Source organism: Chrysemys picta, unplaced genomic scaffold (assembly GCF_011386835.1).
Source record: "Chrysemys picta bellii isolate R12L10 unplaced genomic scaffold, ASM1138683v2 scaf7, whole genome shotgun sequence".
NCBI classification, from domain to species: Eukaryota; Metazoa; Chordata; order Testudines; family Emydidae; genus Chrysemys; species Chrysemys picta.
In genome coordinates this window covers 497,816-515,798 of record NW_027052714.1, presented here as the reverse complement: position 1 = coordinate 515,798, position 17,983 = coordinate 497,816, and the positions used below count along the sequence as shown (strand labels likewise).

Here is a 17,983-nt window from a genome sequence, read left to right as displayed (position 1 = left end):
CTCCCAACCCATCTAAACCCCTCTGCTCCCTGTCCCCTGACTGCTCCGATCCATCTCCCCACCCCTGCCACCTGACAGCCCCCCCCAGAACTCCCAAACCCCCACCCCTCCCGCTCCTTGTCCCCTGACTGCCCCCTCCTGGGACCCCTGCTCCTAACTGCCCTCCAGAACCCCACCCCCTACCTAAGCCTCCCTGTTCCTTATCCCCTAACTGCTCCTTCCTAAGACCCCCCCCAACTGCCCCCCAGGACCCTACCCCCTACCTGTACCCTGACTGCCCAAAACTTTCTCCACTCCCCCCAAAAAGCCTCCCCCCCGTTTCTTGACTGCCCCCTCCAGAACCTTCCTGCCCCCTGACCTCCTTACCCTGCTGCTCAGAACAGGGTGTTGGGCTCTGTGCAGCCGAGCCGGACACGTGGCTGAGCTCCCCAGCACAACAAAACCCGGTCCCTGGCCCTGCACAACAAAACCCGGTCCCTGGCCCTGCACAGTGCTGCCGGACTGGGCTGCAAGGGAGCTGCCGGCTCAGAATGCAGGGCGGATCCGGCTCCTCTACAGCTGCTCCTGAGTCCAGCCCGGGACTTCCCTGCAGCCCTCCCAGCCGCTCGCTCTGCTCTGCCGGGGGAGGGGGAAATCCCGGACATTGTGAGTGCTTCACAAATTCCCCCCGGACGCTATTTTTAGCACACAAAAGGAGGACATGTCCGGGTAAATCCGGACGAATGGTAACCCTAGGTAAGGGGCGGGATTGCGAGTTGCGGCCGAGCGGCGGGAGCTCAGGCCCTGCTGGAGCCACGCCGCTGCAGCACTGTCCAGGGCTGGGCTGTGTTTCTCCAGCAAGGGTCACACTCCACTTCTGAGCATCTCTCATTGCCTAGTTTGTGTGAATCACATTCATAGGCCTCACGTCTCCCCACACATGGTATCAGGGGCCTAGGTGCCTGACTGAGGCTTTGTAGATGCCACGGGGGGGGAGGGGAGGGGCTAGCTGAAAGTTAGGCATAGTGCCCAAGTTCCTTTGTGGATCTGGGCCTGAGTGCAGAAGGCTCTGGGTGTGTTATATTTCACCCAAACCCACAGGGCTGCACTAATGATAATTCTTTAAACTTATCCCAGACCTTTTTCCCACCATCCTGTTTGTTTCCTACAGCAGTCTGAGGTGCACTCAGAGTTTGCTTCTGAGCTTCAAAGTGAACTTAGTGCCAGAGATAAAAGGAGGATTCAAACTCCTTTGAAATCCCTGGGTATAATAATAAATAATCTCAGAACAACAGTTTCTTCCACCAACAAAGCAGATCTCTGGAAGGGCAATGTCTAGAGAAAGGTTTCTCTCCCTAGCTGATTTAGCCAATATTCTGCAAATCAGTCAGATACACCTCTACCTCGATATAATGCTGTCCTCGGGAGCGAAAAAAATCTTACCGCGTTATAGGTGAAACCGCGTTATATCGAACTTGCTTTGATCTGCCGGAGTGTGCAGCCCCCTTTCCCCCCGGAGCACAAGGGGGAATGATGTTAGCTAAGGTGATGGAAGCACTCTTCCACTGGCCTGGAAGACTTTCATACCCCTGACCAATGTAGCTACACTGATAGAATTTTCATGTGTAGACCAAGCCTTAGCTAGACTCTTATTTTAAGCTCTTAAGTGGTGCTATATATATAGCTATACTTTTTCCAGTTCATTGTAGAAAAAGTGGAACTATGCTTTTCATTCATCTCTTCAATCTCTCACACATTTAAAAAACATAACAATGAATACATTTCAAATATTGCTATATTTGAAAACAAAACAGCTTGTGGAGGTGTCAGCAAGAAGAGGTGTCAGCAAACATTTCTAACAAGACCTTTTAACTTATTTATTTCTAGTTTTTTAATCAGATTCTTAAATGTGTAGAAATAAAATGTTAAGGTTCCACATTAAAAACAATTTTCAAAAGATCATACAACTCCCATCCCTTAGTGGGAGGTGTTTCTCTGTACTCCAGGTAGAAGGAAGAGGGAAAATGGAACTTACCAGATTTAGCAAGAATTTCCTCTAAAAGACAAATAAAGAAAAATAAATAATGTATGAAAATGATGATAGTTGTTAAGATGTTTCATAATAGAGGTATTTTTTCTCCCCTGTCCTTTTTTGTATTTTTGCAAAGTCAAATGGTCAAATATGGATCAGTAATAGAAACCTGTGTTCCCAGGAGCCACATCATATGTCAGGGCAATCCAAGGAACCACGCTGATTTTAGAGCAGTTAGGAAAGACCAGCTTCAAACACAGGCCTGATCTAAACCTTAACTCTGGCAGGGCTGTCACCTTTATATGTTTAATACTTAATATACCTTAGAGAATATTTATGAAAATACTTATGTACCTTAATATTTAATACTCATTGGCCCAGAAAGCAAGTGTAGGCTCTGTAGGGTAGGGATTAGGATGGTCACTGGGGAGGGGTGAGCTCCTGGGTTTCAGTCTCTGTGCCTAAGACTATTTAATGATTTATACCACCTAGAACAGCTTCGACAGAGAGATTGAGAGAGACCCACTTAGAATAGCCAGCAGCCCTGCAGTTAGGGCACTCGCCTAGGAAAGGGGAGAGCAGGGATTCAAAGCTGGGCCGCCGCAGTTCGTCTGAGTGACTTAATAACTGGGCTATCGGTGATCAGAGGGACATCATCTCTGCAGTGCTGTACATGTAGACAAGCCATGACGCATCATTCGAAAAACTAAGGAGGTGCTCCTTAGTTTTTAGAATGACGCGTCATGGCTTGTCTACATGTACAGCACTGCAGAGATGAAGAAGCTCTCTCGTCAACAAAGCGCTGTCTACACCAGGGTTAGGTCGGTATAATTTTTCACATCCCTGAGTGACGTAGTTATACCGAGATGTTTGTGGTGTAGATCTGGCCTAAGGCACCTTGTGAAACCTAACAACATAGGACTGGAAGGAACCACCTGAATCATTGAGCCAGTCCCCTGCTATCACTGACCACCTCTTTAAATCTAGCCCTTCATTTCCAAACTGACTTAGCTTTTAATTTAAACAATGTTTTCAAAAGCCCCAAATCACAATGAAATAGTTTTGAAGTTTTTATAACTACCAGACAAACAAAAAATCAATTATTTCAACAGCTCTTTCTCTGACCCTGTCATTCACCAACCAGTCTGCCTGCACAGACCAGGGAGCAGAGGCGTTAAGTTGGAGAGGTTGTAGCTGATAGACTTTTTGACCTTTGTTACATCTGAATACCTCAGCTCTTTGCACTGTTATAAAATAACTGTGCTCTCTGATGCTCAACCATTGCTATTCTCCTGAATTTCAAAAGGTGTGAAGTAAACTTTCTTGTCTGAAATTACAGCACGTTGCTTTGAATATACAGCAGGGAAACAGATTTCCTCCATTCGATGGAAAATTTTATCTCTTCCACTGTCTGACTGAAAACGACAACATGTACTCAGTAAATCCATTGTACCCTGCTTTGCTGCTATTTGAAATGACAGCTGTGTCAGAGATGATGGTGCACACCTTGGGCTGGACTGTACACTGCGCTAACACCTCTGAAATCCAGGAAATACAAAGTTAAGTTACATGCCACCTGTTCAAAGCATCCTTAGTTCTGCCCCTTTTAAGCTGTGTCCCACCATGTCCACAACATACCATTCCCATCAGGCAGAGCAGTTTTCAATCAGTTTTAGCTCAGTGAGAAAAGTTATCTTTTAAACTGCGAGTCTCAATCCTAACTACAGCAGAGTTGCTGCTCCATTATCAGACTTCACTGTTAGCTACATCCATGCAGCCTACCTTGATATACACCTGGACCTTTTCCCTAGTGAAGCCTGCACTTACTCCAGTCCCCTGCTCTCACAGACAGCTCCTGTGGCACTTTGTACCTCAAAGCAGCCCCCTGAAATCCCTATATTCACCCCATCATATAATTATGATATGTTTCCTACAAAGTATCCATTGTAAAGTATCATTTTAAAATTCTTGATCTGTTTAACATTAATATCCTGTTGGATTGTATGTGCTATGATTGTATGTGAAGTTATGAAGTTTTGCTAGGTGTGTGTTACTGAAATATGTTGTGAGGTTGGAAACATCCACAACCAGCCTTTCAGGTGCAACAATGGAGTAGCCAGATGTGCTGATGGGCCATTAAAGGGAATTCACTTTCCCAGCAGCCATCCCAGAAGATTTCTCAGAGAGGTCACGTAGACAATGGAGATTACTTGACCAATGGAGGCAGACCCCCACCTTGCAAGCATAGATCTTTGCAGCAAACTGGAAGAAACTATAAAAGAAGGGATGTGACATCGTGATTGGCTTCACTCCTGCCACAACTCAACACCTGGAAGAAACATCTAGCGGACAAAGACTTTGAACTGTGGAGGGTGGTCCGGTGCTGGAGGAGAGACCCAGCCACTGTATTGAAGATCTGTGACCTGTTTGTACCATCTGTCAGGGTGAGACACTGCTTGATTCAAATCCTGTTTAGTTTATAGAACTCAGATTGCAAATTTACTTTTCTTTCTTAGGTAACCAACTTTGATCTCTATGTCTGCTACTTATAATAACTTAAAATCTATCTTTCTGTAGTTATTAAATCTGTTTTATATTTTACATAAAATAGTTGAAGTGCTTGGAAAATCTCAGCTCAGGATACAAAGGTTAGTGTGTGTCCTCTCCACATTGAGGGAGGGGCAGACTGGGTAATGAACTTACATTGCTCAGGCTTCTGACCAGCGCAAGACACTTCAGCTCTGGGGTCCTAGGCTGGGGAGCTGTGAGGATTGGCTGGAGCCTCTCTGCTGACGATTCATGAGTGGCTGGGAGAAGCATTCATGTAACTCAGCTAGGTGTGTCCCTTCCTGTGGATATCCGTGTAAATGCAGAACCTGCCAGAGGTCTGTAGCTTGCCAACAACCACCCAGTGGTGGGACAGAGGGCTCAGCAGTCCCCCAGTCCAGGTGACATCCTGGGATCCCCATCACAGCCCCTTCATAAAATCCTATTAAAAAACTTAGCAAGTTCCATTTTAACATTAGTTCTGTTTCATAGATTCATAGATTCTAGGACTGGAAGGGACCTCGAGAGGTCATCGAGTCCAGTCCCCTGCCCGCATGGCAGGACCAAATACTGTCTAGACCATCCCTGATAGACATTTATCTAACCTACTCTTAAATATCTCCAGAGATGGAGATTCCACAACCTCCCTCGGCAATTTATTCCAGTGTTTAACCACCCTGACCGTTAGGAACTTTTTCCTCGTGTCCAACCTAGACCTCCCTTGCTGCAGTTTAAACCCATTGCTTCTTGTTCTATCCTTAGAGTCTAAGGTGAACAAGTTTTCTCCCTCCTCCTTATGACACCCTTTTAAATACCTGAAAATACCTTTAAATACCTGTTGTTTTCTCTCACAACACTTCCTGGCAGTCTGCTCCAGAACCTCACTCCTCTGATGGGTAGAAACCTTTAGTTCCCAGCCTGAATTGAATTCAAGGCCAGATAATCCCCATTTCTTCTTGATCGATTTGATTGTTAGCTTCAACAGTTCATCTCTCTCCACGTTGTTTACTCCCCTGATGCATTCGCAAAGAGCAATCACATCCCCTCTCAGCCTTCCCTTTGCTACCCAAAACAAGCTCAGTTTTTTTAGTCTCCTCTCTTACGGCAGGCCCTCCATGACCCTGATCATCCTGGGAGCCCATCTCTGAACCTGAAATTCATCCACCTCTGGCTGAGGTTGTGGGACACCCCACAGATGCCAGGACAGGAGAGCAGCCCCTCTTACAAAATATCCAGCTCCTGGGTGCTGATCCTTGGCATTGAGGAGAAGCTACAATTTGCTGCAGAAGTAGAAGAGGAGCCAGGGGAGGGATTTGAGTAGGGAGCGGACGACATGGTTGGAGAACAATTGAGGCAGCTGATTTTGCTGGCACAATGTTCGATCAGGCTCTTCATTTCTCTGGTGGGAGAGAAGAGCTTGAGAAGCAACAAAAGCACCTGGTGCCAGGGCTGAGACCCAACCAGAGTCCCCCTGACCACAGGGGAACCAGCCCCATGTAACCTCCTTGCCCAGCCACATGGCGATGGGGGAAATGACAGCAGGAAAACTTAGAGGTGTTCCAAGCCCCTGCAGCCAGAAGGATTCCTCCAGCAGTAGCCGGCAAAGCAGCAATAGCCTGCTGCCCAGACAGCCTCTGGCCTTTTCAGTTTGCTGGTTTCCTCTTTGCTCTGCTCCGTTCCCTGCCTCCCTCTGCCCTCCATGGTCCTAGGCAGGACCTGAATTGCTAATATATTGAACAATCACATTCTAAAAAACAGTGTTTCAGCCCTTCTTCTTTCATCTTAAAGGAAGAGCAGAAGCTGTGTTTATTTCCCCTTTGCTAGTCTTTTGAATACACCCCACTGGTCCCAGAAATTACCTTTGTCTTTCTTCATTTCAGATCGCAAGGTTGCTAGAAGGAGAAAAAGGCAAATTATGAGCTTTCGTTCTGCCATGGTTATGGTGATATTCCAACGGTTGAACACAATGTGTTGTGCTTGTGAAAGAGAGGGACAGATTTACAGTTAGTGGTTTAAAACACACCTGTCTCAAATGCACCGTGTGATCAAGTGGGGTCAAGTGAAGGCAGGGAGGAGTCGGCTATGTGGGATGAGGATAGAACTTGGGGGCAGAGAGGTGTGATGATCTGGCAGAATTGGGAGGGGAAAGATGAGGAAAGGAAGGAGATGTAGGACTGTTGTTTTTTTGGGGGGATGCACAGGTCAGGAAAGCCTCATCCCTTAGTGGGAGAGGTTTCAGGGGACTCCAGAAACAAGGAATAGGAAAAATTGAACTTACCAAGTTCAGCAAGAATTTCTTCTAAAAGACAAAAAAGAGGAATTAATAATGTGTAATAGCTGTTAAAAATTTTAGTACAGTGGTTCTCTCCCCACCCCTGCTACCTTCATCCATTTTGTTATGTTTGCAAAGTCAAACACAGGCAGTTTTTGTTTGTTTGTTTCCTGTTTTGGGCATGCTCTCTTGTGATGTTTTTTATCACTAGAGTTGGGCAACATTTTTCAGCTGAAATCATCATCATCGGCAGTTCCTTGGTTCGCGGATGATCTCTACCACAGATTTACTTATGGGTCCTGAGATATCTCAGGAGTCCAATCCTGGAACCACAGATCTGCCCGCAGTAGGTACAGACATTTCCTAGCGGGTCAGCTCCCCATTGTGAGAAAGTTCTTTTTCCTTCCTTCAGCTTTGAGGGAAAGGCGCTTCTCCTCGAAGCGGGCCACTACCTGATGGAGGCTGACCACTGAGGTCAGTTGGTGGCTTGCTACCCCCAGCTTGTGATGTCCACATCAGTTTTCTTGAGATACATTTTCAGTGTCTATTTGTAGCGTTTCCTCTGACCACCACGGGATCTCTGACCATGGGTGATCTGAGAGTAGATGGCTTGTTTTGGGAGGCGAGAGTATGGCATCCGCACACAATGTTCAGCCCAATGAAGCTGGTTCATGAGAATCATTGCTTAGTGCTGGTGACATTGGCTTCAGTGAGGATGCTGGCGTTAGCGTAGCAATCTTCCCATTTGATGCGAAGGATCTTCCAGAAGCATTGTCGGTGGTACCTCTCCAGACAGTTGGGTTTGCATCCCTAAAGGAGTGTAGGAGTCATATTTGTCTTATGGGTTATGTAAAAGGCCTGAGGCGGGCTGATGGAGCACTTTAGTCTTCCGAATATTGAGTCAGAGTCCTAGGCTTCGATGAGCTTGTGCAAAAAAATCCAGTGTGAACTGAAGGTCAGTCTTAGTGTGCACGAGGATGTCATCAGCATCTGGCCCTGCTGCCTTGCTGTTCTTCATTTGCATGATGGATCATGTTACTTCTTCAAGGGCAGGAGGATCAGCAAGAGATTCTCTTTCATGTCACTGAGGTATAGATTCGATGGTGGCATTAGAGACGGTTGACTCACGATTCAGGAGTGACTCAAAATGCTCCTTCCATCTGGCTTTGATGGCTTCATTGTCCTTAAAATATGTCAACCCGTCTTAGGCTCGGAGTGGTGTAGGACCATGGGATCATGGATTGTAGACTTGTTCATTTAAATTGCACAGATTACAGCTAATAGCCTTTTTGACTATTGGTACATCTGAATCAGGGCCGGCTCCAGGCACCAGCTTCTCAAGCAGGTGCTTGGGGCGGCCGTTCCGGACAGGGGCGGCAGTTCCAGGTATTCGGCAGCAATTCGGTGGAGGGTCCGTCACTCCGCCTGGGAGTGAAGGACCTCCCGCCGAATTGCCGCCGCAGATCGCGATTGCGGCTTTTTTTTTTTTTTTTTTTTGGTACAAAGGCCCATGGTTCAGAAATCCCTTTCCTAGGCCAGTGTTCTCGACTCGGCTGACACATTGTCCCTGAAAGGGTCAGTTGAGAACTCAGCGTGCGCACAGCAAGCTGGAAATCTGCACAGTGTGTGGAGCGTGTGTATGTGACTTGGAGCTTGGCAGGGCAGCAGCACTGGTTCGTGGGGTTAAGGCAGCTGGGCTGTGCAGGAGCACTCCACAAAGCAGGGTGGCAGACATGGGGTCTGCAGCTGGGAGTGTGTCTGAGAGGCCCAGAAGCACATGGGATCCTGGGGTTAGGCCCACCCACAGCAGACTGGCGTCAGTCCAGAGAGGGGGTGACACAGGGCCTTGAAGTGATTTAATTAGCTAGCAAAACACCCCTACCTTGGACCCATGAGCAGCCTTTGCCATGGGAATCACAGCGTGAGAGCGGTGAGTCGGGGATCCTTTGCAATCTTCACAAAGAGCTTTGGCAATCTCCTTACAGAACCATGTGAGCTCCTTGCCATGTTCCCCACAGACATTCCCTTCCCTTCCCCTTTTTCCTGATTTTAACCCCAGTTGTTTGATGAACTCTGCTATGCTGTCCAGCTGAGTGTTGGAAAGGTCTTTTCCAGAATGTGCATTTGGATGTTTAAAAGCGCGCTGGCGCAGCTTACTGACTCGCTCAGACCTCAGCGAAAAGAATATCCCCATTGTTATTGCTGCTTGCTGTGCACTCCACAATATCTGTGAGTGTAAGGGGGAGACATTTATGTCGGAGTGAGAGATTGAGGCAAATCGCCTGGCTGCTGATTACGTGCAGCCAGACACCAGGATGGTTAGAAGAGCACAGCAGGGCGCGGTGCGCATCAGAGAAACTTTGAAAATGAGTTTTGTGACTGGCCAGGCTACGGAGTGAAACTTCTGTTTGTTTCTCCTTGATGAACCGTCCGCCCCCACCCCACCCGGTTCACTCTACTTCCCTGTAAACCAACCACCCCACCCTCCCCTCCCACCCTCGAGCAGCACATGCAGAGGCAATAAAGTCATGGTTACTTCACATTCATGCATTCTTTATGAATTCATCACACAACTAGGGGGATAATTGCCAAGGTAGCCCGGGATGGGTGGGGGAGTAGGGAAGGAAAAGGACACACTACAGTTTAAAACTTTAACTCTTATTGAAGGCCAACCTTCTGATGCTCGGGCAATCATCTGGGGTGGAGTGACTGGGTGGCCGGAGGCCCCCCCCACCGTGTTCTTGGGCGTCTGGTTGAGGAGGCTATGGAACTTGGGGAGGTGGGCTGTTGCTTACACAGGGGCTGTAGCGGCGGTCTCTGCTCCTGCTGCCTTTCCTGCAGCTCAACCATACGCTGGAGCACATCAGTTTGATGCTCCAGTAGACAGAGCATTGACTCTTGCCTTCTGTCTGCAAGCTGACGCCACCTATCATCTTCAGCCCGCCACTTGCTCTGTTCATCCCGCGATTCAGCCCGCCACCTCTCCTCTCGTTCATATTGTGCTTTTCTGCACTCTGACATTGACTGCCTCCATGCGTTCTGCTGTGCTCTGTCAGCGTGGGAGGACATCTGGAGCTCCGAGAACATATCAGCCCGAGTCTGCCGTTTTCTCCTTCTAATCTTCACTAGCCTCTGTGAAGGAGAAACATTTGCAGCTGGTGGAGGAGAAGGGAGAGATGGTTAAAAAAGACACATTTTAGAGAACAATGGGTACACTCTTTCACGTTAAATTTTGCTGTTCACATTACACAGCACATGTACTTTCGTTACAAGGTCACATTTTTCCTCTTATATTGAGGGCCTGCCGGTTTGGTGTGAGAGATCACTCACGCAGTGCCAGGCAACAGATTTCGGCTTGCAGGCAGCCATGGTAAGCCACAGTCTTTTGGCTTTTTTAACCTTCTTAACATGTGGGAATGGTTTCAAACAGTGGCACCCTCCTTTCCCATACCAAGCACCCGTTGGGTTGGCCATTTAAAAGGGGCTGCGGTTTCCGGGTTAACATGCAGCACAAACCCAACTAACACCCCCCCCCCAGATCTCTGGGATGATCACTTCACCCCTCCCCCCCACGGCGTGGCTAACAGTGGGGAACATTTCTGTTCAGCAGAGCAGGAACGGGCACCTCTGAATGTCCCCTTAATAAAATCGCCCCATTTCAACCAGGTGACCGTGAATGATATCACTCTCCTGTGGATAACAAAGAGCGATAAGGAATGGATGTTGTCTGCATGCCAGCAAACACCGAGAACATATGCTGCCATGCTTTGTTATGCAATGATTCCAGACTATGTGCTACTGGCCTGGCGTGGTAAAGTGTCCTACCATGGCGGACGGGATAAGGCAGCCCTCCCCAAAAAACCTTTTGCAAAGGCTTTGGGAGTACATGAAGGAGAGCTTTCTGGAGATGTCCCTGGAGGATTTCCGCTCCATCCTCATACACGTTAACAGACTTTTCCAGTAGCTGTACTGGCCGCGATTGCCAGGGCAAATTAATCATTAATCATTAAACACGCTTGCTTTTAAACCATGTGTAATATTTACAAAGGTACACTCACCAGAGGTCCCCTGTGTGCCCTCAGGGTCTGGGACCACGCCTTGGGTGAGTTCGGGGGTTACTGGTTCCAGGTCCAGGGTGATAAACATATCCTGGCTGTTGGGGAAACCGGTTTCTCCGCTTCCTTGCTGCTGTGAGCTATCTACATTATCTTCATCCTCATCTTCCTCATAGCCCGAACCTGCTTACCTGTGTGTTTCTCCATTGAAGGAGTCAAAGCACATGGTTGGGGTAGTGGTGGCTGCACCCCCTAGCATGGCATGCAGCTCTGCGTAGAAGCGGCATGTTTGCGGCTCTGCCCCGGACCTTCTGTTTGCCTCTCTGGCTTTGTGGTAGGCTTGTCTTAGCTCCTTAATTTTCACGCGGCACTGCTGTGCATCCCTGTTATGGCCTCTGTCCTTCATGGCCTTGGAGACCTTTTCTAATATTTTGCCATTTCGTTTACTGCTACGGAGTTCAGCTAGCACTGATTCATCTCCCCATATGGCGAGCAGATCCCGTACCTCCCGTTTGGTCCATGATGGAGCTCTTTTGCGATCCTAGGACTCCATCCATGGTTACCTGTGCTGATGAGCTCTGCGTGGTCACCTGTGCTCTCCACACTGGGCAAACAGGAAATGAAATTCAAACATTCGCGGGGCTTTTCCTATCTACCTGGTCAGTGCATCTGAGTTGAGAGTGCTGTCCAGAGCAGTCACAATGAAGCACTGTGGGATAGCTCCTGGAGGCCAATAACGTCGAATTCCGTTCACACTACCCCAATTCCGACCTGCTAAGGCCGATTTTATTGCTAATCCCCTCGTTGGAGGTGGAGTAAAGAAATCGGTTTAAAGGGCCCTTTAAGTCGAAAAAAGGGACTTAGCCGTGTGAACGTGTCCAGGCTTAATTCAATTTAACGCTACTAAATTCGACCTAAACTCATAGTGTAGACCAGGCCTCACTCCTGTTGTGTCTGTTGTGTAGATTGTGAGCTCTCTGGGCCAGGGAGTCTCTTGTTACACATCTGTGACTGGGGTTCCTAGGCACTAACACACCATCACTGATACTGATAACCATTAACAGCGAACAGGGGAATAAACAAATGTGCTGACTATACTGTGGCCTTCATCGCTCCTTCATCACTAACCCACCTCAGAGTAATACAGCACCACCCACCCCTCCTGAACTTCCCAGAGAGGGGCCACCAGTACAGATGTGGACAAGGGAGCGGGGTTGGGCAGAGGGAAGGTATTAGAGGGAATTACTGGAGACAGGCCCATCCAGCTCAGCATATCGGGGGGACCAGTAAAGGGCAGGGAGCCATTAGCTCAGCTGTAAATAGGGCCAGAGATCTCCTGCTGTTACCACTGGGCCTGCTGCCTCTGCCTAATCCTTTCTAGCAAAGTTACACAGACAACACACATGGTGACAGCCCAGCCTGGCACACCCACTCTGGCTGCCACCCCTTCCCCCACACACTGCTCGGCCTCGCTCCTATTGAATGTGGCAGTTGCGTTATAGACACACGTTACAGCTTAGCAATATCGCCTGTGTGCCCAGCACCACGTGTCCCTGCTGGGCTCCCCACTCAGCCCCTCTCCCTTCCCTTCCACTGTTCTCTGCTGCCCTTGGCTTGCCCAGCATCGCCTCGGGTTAGAAGCAAAACGAGGTCTGCATGAAGCATGGTCTGAGTATGCCTCTGCCCCACCCAGAGACCAGGGTGAAGCCCTGCCAGTCAGGTTTACTGGACCCTGCTTTAGCGCAGGGGGCTGGACTTGGTGACTTCTCCAGGGCCTATCCAGCCTGACATTTCTATCCATGAGCTCTGCTCTGTTTGAGACGCTCTGGGACTTGGAGCCTGACCAATTGCAATCAATGGTGAGATTCCCATTGGCTGCTGGGTTTGTCCCTAGGGCACATCTCATCACCCTGTGTATTGCAGTGTGTGTTGTTAGGGTCCTAGAGACCCCTGGGTTATTGTTATGGGGGCCACTGAGCTGAGCTCACAGAGTTCTGTCTCCTCTGTGACATCTCCTCTGGGTTTTGCTATCCTGCCCCTGAAAATGAAATTGTCAGAAAGTAACAACATAGATCAATGTATTTGACAAACGTATTTAGCAACTATTTATGATCAGTTCTTGGGCAGCTGACAAACCAGAATGGAGGTTGAGCTCACTGGACACATCACATGCTGCACATTATTCCCCCAGCTCTGCTTTTCAGCCCTTCTGTCCCTCCCCCACAATCCCCCCTGCCCCCCCCCACACACACATACACTCTCTGGGTCTTGGTCTCCTGACTTGTATTTACCCCTTAGCTCTGCCTGAGGAATTACTAGGGTTACTCCCATGTTATTTCTGTAGCCCCCTCAGTGCCCTGGGCATGTTCTATGGTTCCTGCCCTGGGAGCTTCCAGGCTGGGCTGGGTTTAGGGGCTCACTAATGGGTGTAAGCAGGGAGGAGGAGGAGACATCTGCAGGCCCAGGGCAGTAGGTCAGGGTGGGTGTTCCAGGCATGGAGGAAGATGCAAAGATAGAAGGACATTGGGCAGGGGCAGGCAAGAGGCTGGCATGGACTAACACATAGGGTGAGGGGCAAAAAGCTTCCTGGGTTCTTTCCTCTATCCCCTTCCCCTGGCCCAGCTACCAGATTCCCTTCCCCAGCTCTCCCCATTCCCCATCCCCTCTCTATTGTGCTGGGACCAACTCCCCTCACACGGCTGAGTCTGCAGCACAGAGCAGACCATCTATTCGACACTGGTGACGCCGCACCTGGAGTATTGTGTCCAGTTTTGGTCCCTCCACTACAGAAGAGATGTGGACAAATTGGAGACAGTCCAGCGGAGGGCAATGAAAATGATTAGGGTGCTAGTGCACATGACTTATGAGGAGAGGCTGAGGGAACTGGGCTTGTTTAGTCTGCAGAAGAGAAGAGTGAGGGGGGATTTGATAGCAGCCTTCAACTATCTGAAGGGGGGTTCCATAGAGAATGGAGCTAGGCTGTTCTCAATGGTGGCAGATGACAGAACAAGAAGCAATGGTCTCAAGTTGCAGTGGGGGAGGTCTGGGTTGGATATTAGGAAACACTATTTCACTAGGAGGGTGGTGAAGCACTGGACTGGGTTATCTAGGGAGATGGTGGAATCTCCATCTGTCAGGGTTCCCTCCCCACGCTGAACTCTAGGGGACAGACATGGGGACCCGCATGAAGACCCCCTAAGCTTATTTCTACCAGCTTAGGTTAAAAACTCCCCAAGGCACAAATCCTTCCTTGTACCTTGGATTAGGTAACGCTGCCACCACCAAGTGATTTAAACAAAGATTTAGGGAGGGCCACTTGGAGACCTACCTTCCCCAAATATCTCCCCAAGCCCCTACACCCCTTTTCCTGGGCAGGCTTGAGAATATATCCTCACCAATTGGTACAGGTGAACACAGACCCAAACCCTAGGATCTTAAAACAATGAAAAATCAATCAGGTTCTTAAAAGAAGGATTTTAATTAAAGAAAAGGTAAAAGAATTACCTCTGTAAAATCAGGATGGTAAGTACTTTACAGAATAACAAAAGACTCAAGAACACAGAGGATCTCCCCTCTAAGCAAAACCTTAAAGTTACAAAACCAGGCATAGTATCAGAGGGGTAGCCGTGTTAGTCTGAATCTGTAAAAAGCAACAGAGGGTCCTGTGGCACCTTTGAGACTAACAGAAGTATTGGGAGCATAAGCTTTCGTGGGTAAGAACCTCACTTCTTCAGATGCAAAACCAGGCATAAACCTCCTCTTACACAAAGGAAAACACAAGCCAAAATAAAAGTAAACTAACACATTTCCTTGCTAAATACTTACTAACTCTATAGGAGTTGGATTGCTTGCTTCCTTGATCTGACTCCAGCAAGCACACAGAACAGACAGACAAAGCCTTCCCCCCCACCCAGATTTGAAAGTATCTTGTCCCTTTATTGATCCTTTTGGTCAGGTGCCAGCTTGAGCTTCTTAACCCTTTACAGGTAAGAGGATTTTGTGCCTCTGGCCAGGAGGGACCCCATAGCACTGTATACAGAAAGGTGGTCACCCTTCCCTTTATATTCATGACACCATCCTTTTAAGGCCCAGCTTGACAAAGCCTTGGCTGGGATGATTTATTTGGTGTTGGTCCTATTTTGAGCAGGGGGTTGGACTAGATGACTTCCTGAGGTCTCTTCCAACCCTGATATTCTATGATTCCATGATGGGTACAGCAACGCTTTGGTGGTCTCAGTCCTGCTCCCTGTGGCTGTTTCACTCCTCCTCATGAGCAAAGAGTCCCTAGGGCGGTAAATGGCAGGACGTTCCCTAACACTCACTGGCCACGTCGCACTCACTGGGCCCCCGGGACTGGCTTCCTTTGGGAGTGGCCCTGAGGGAATCTGGGAATCCCCCTGACTTGGAGCTGATGCCACTGGGATGCTCTTGGAGATTGTGTGGGAGGTGCTAAAATGAGGGGCCCTAGGCCCCAGGACATTCTGAAATCCTGCTGCAATTCTCTGAATTTTATACGATTTAAAAAAAAATTGAGGACAAAAATTGCAAGTGCCCATGTGGGACTCTGTGAGTGTGTGTGTGGGGGGGCAGCCTGCGTTGAGCTGGCCTAGTCGTTCTTGTTCTGAAAGGGCCTCACCACTGTACCGAGTCCCTTACAATGGACAGTGTCAGTGTTATGGAGGCCCCGAGAGATTGTGGCTTGGTCTACAGATAAATGTTGTGTTGGCAAAGCTAGCTTGCTTAGGAGTTTGAACCCGCCTCACCCCCAGCCCACATAGGTATGCCAGAAAAAGCCGCCCTGTGGCCCTTTTGTTGGTACAATTTGTTCCCGTCAGGGAGCTGGTGTCATCTCTCCTGGGGAAAGCATTCTCTGCTACTATCCGCTGCATCTCCACTTGGCAGGAGGGGCTGCTGCTCATCTTGCTGCATAGACGAGGCTGAACCATCTCCTCAGCCCACAGCCTCCCAGCCTACCCATTGCAGCAGCTGCCCCCCACAGGCGCTCCCTTGCATACAGGTACATGGGGCTCCCTGCGCAGCTCCAATCCACAGCCAGGCCGTGTCAGCAACTAGCACACGATGTTCTCACGGTGATGTGATTCTGGACAGTCTGGAACCTGTCCCTTGATAATACAGGAAGCTCCATCCCTCCACCACGCTGCTCTTCCCACATCCTGGGGCTGAACAGTTGATCAGGGCTGCCACAGGAAGAGCTCCCCTTCCCCTCCCCCAGCATCCCGAAGCCGTTCTCACGGGAGGGGAGCTGCCGCCTCTGACATTACAAGAGGGTGACACAAGAGGCGATACAAGAGGCTGCTGATCTGGGCCAGGGTTACTGACCAGTGTGTGCTCTAGGGGGCCCAGAGACATTGGGGTCCCATACAGCCCCGCGGTACCAGTACAACCCTTGCCCTCCTCACATGACATACACACACCACACACACACACTGCATTTGGGGCCAGCAAATGAGTGAGGGCCAACACCTGAATGAGAAGCAGGAGGCAGTGGGATTTCGGGGAGGGGAGAGATATAATACCTTTGTGTCACATGTGGATTCTTCAGCCACCCCCTCTCCTGCCTGCAGCCACTGCCCCCTCTCCTCCCCACCCAGAGAAGGGCCGTAGGCCTGGCTGCTTCCCCCCAGCCTGGCTGGCCAAACTCGGCAGTACAGCCAGTGTAGACATGCCCCAGAGCCAGGCAGGCCTGGAGTTATTGCCTGGGCAGATTCCTGGCACATGGCTCTGCTGGCTTCTGCCTTCAGCCACCCCCACGCCCCCACAGATTCCCTGCAGCAGTGGATCCTTCCCAGAGATCTCCTGCTCTAACTACTGGGCCTGCTGCCTCTGCCTAATCCCTTTCTAGCAAGGTCTCACCGAAAATGCACATGGTGACAGCCCAGCCTGGCACACCAACTCTGGCTGCCCCCTCCCCCCCCACCACACACACACATACCCCTCTTCCCCTGTGCTATACTCTGCCTTGCTCCTATTGAATGTGGCAGCTGCATTATAGACAAACACGTTACATCTCAGCAATAGTACCTGTGTGCCCAGCACCCCATGTCCCTGCTGGGCTCCCTGCTGAGTCCCTCTCCCTTCCCTCCTGCTGTTCTCTGCTGCCCTCGGCTTACCCAGCATTGCCTCCTGTGAGCAGCAAAATGAGGTCTGCACAAAGCCTTGTCTGAGGATGCCCCTCCCCCACTGCACCCAGAGACAAGGGTGAACCCCTGTCAGTTTATTGGACCTTGCCTCAGTGCAGGGGGCTGGACTTGGCAGGGCCACCCGGGGTGGGGGAGAAGTGGGGCAATTTGCCCCAGGCCCTGCAAGGGCCCCGCGAGCCCTGGCCCGGTGGTGGTCCAGGTCTTTGGTGGCATTTCGGCGGTGGGGGGTCCTTCAGTGCTGCCGAAGACGCGGAGCGACTGAAGGGCCCCCCGCCGCCGAAATGCCACTGAAGACCCGGACCGCCGCCGGGTGAGTACAAGTGCTGCAGCTCCCCCGCTTTGCCCAAGGCTCCCTGAATCCTCTGGGCGGCCCTGGGACTTGTTGACATCTCCAGGGCCCTTCCAATCCCACATTTGGAACTAGTGGTCACCAAATGAAATTAATAGGCAGCAGCTTTAAAACTAATATAAGGAAGTATTTCTTCACACAATGCACAATCAACCTGTGGAACTCCTTGCCAGAGGATATTGTAAAGGCCAAGACTATAACAGGGTTCAGAAAAGAACTAGATAAGTTAATGGAGGATAGATCCATCAATGGCTATTAGCCAGGGTGGGCAGGGATACAAAACCATGCTCTTGAAGTGTCCCTAGCCTCTGTTTGCCAGAGGCTGGGAATGGGCAACAGGGGATGGATCACTTGATGATTACCTGTTCTGTTCATTCGCTCTGGGACACCTGGCATTGGCCACTGTTGGAAGACAGGATACTGGGCTAGATGGACCACCGGTCTGACCCAAAGTGGCCAGTTTTATGTTCTTATGACATTTCTTATCAGTGGGCTCTGACGTATCTGAGACTCTCTGGGCCTTGGAACTGACCCTAGCGCACAGCTCATCACCTGTGTATTGCTATGTGCATTGTTAGGGTCCTAGCA

The 17,983-nt window shown here is 49.7% G+C and overlaps 1 long non-coding RNA gene across 2 annotated transcripts in view; it reads right to left on the bottom strand.

Moving 5' to 3' along the window:
* LOC135977656 (uncharacterized) overlaps window positions 1-17,983 on the bottom strand; it is a 68,913-nt gene that overhangs the window by 16,942 nt on the left and 33,988 nt on the right. Inside the window, exons 1-4 of one of the 2 annotated variants that reach the window (XR_010595096.1) lie at window positions 10,889-11,788; window positions 9,504-9,985; window positions 6,837-6,857; window positions 6,418-6,450 (exon numbers count right to left, since the gene is read on the bottom strand). This is a non-coding gene — a long non-coding RNA (uncharacterized LOC135977656). Of the gene's footprint in view, window positions 1-6,417; window positions 6,451-6,836; window positions 6,858-9,503; window positions 9,986-10,888; window positions 11,789-17,983 lie in introns of those variants that run through there. The other variant, XR_010595094.1, reaches the window with a different exon arrangement.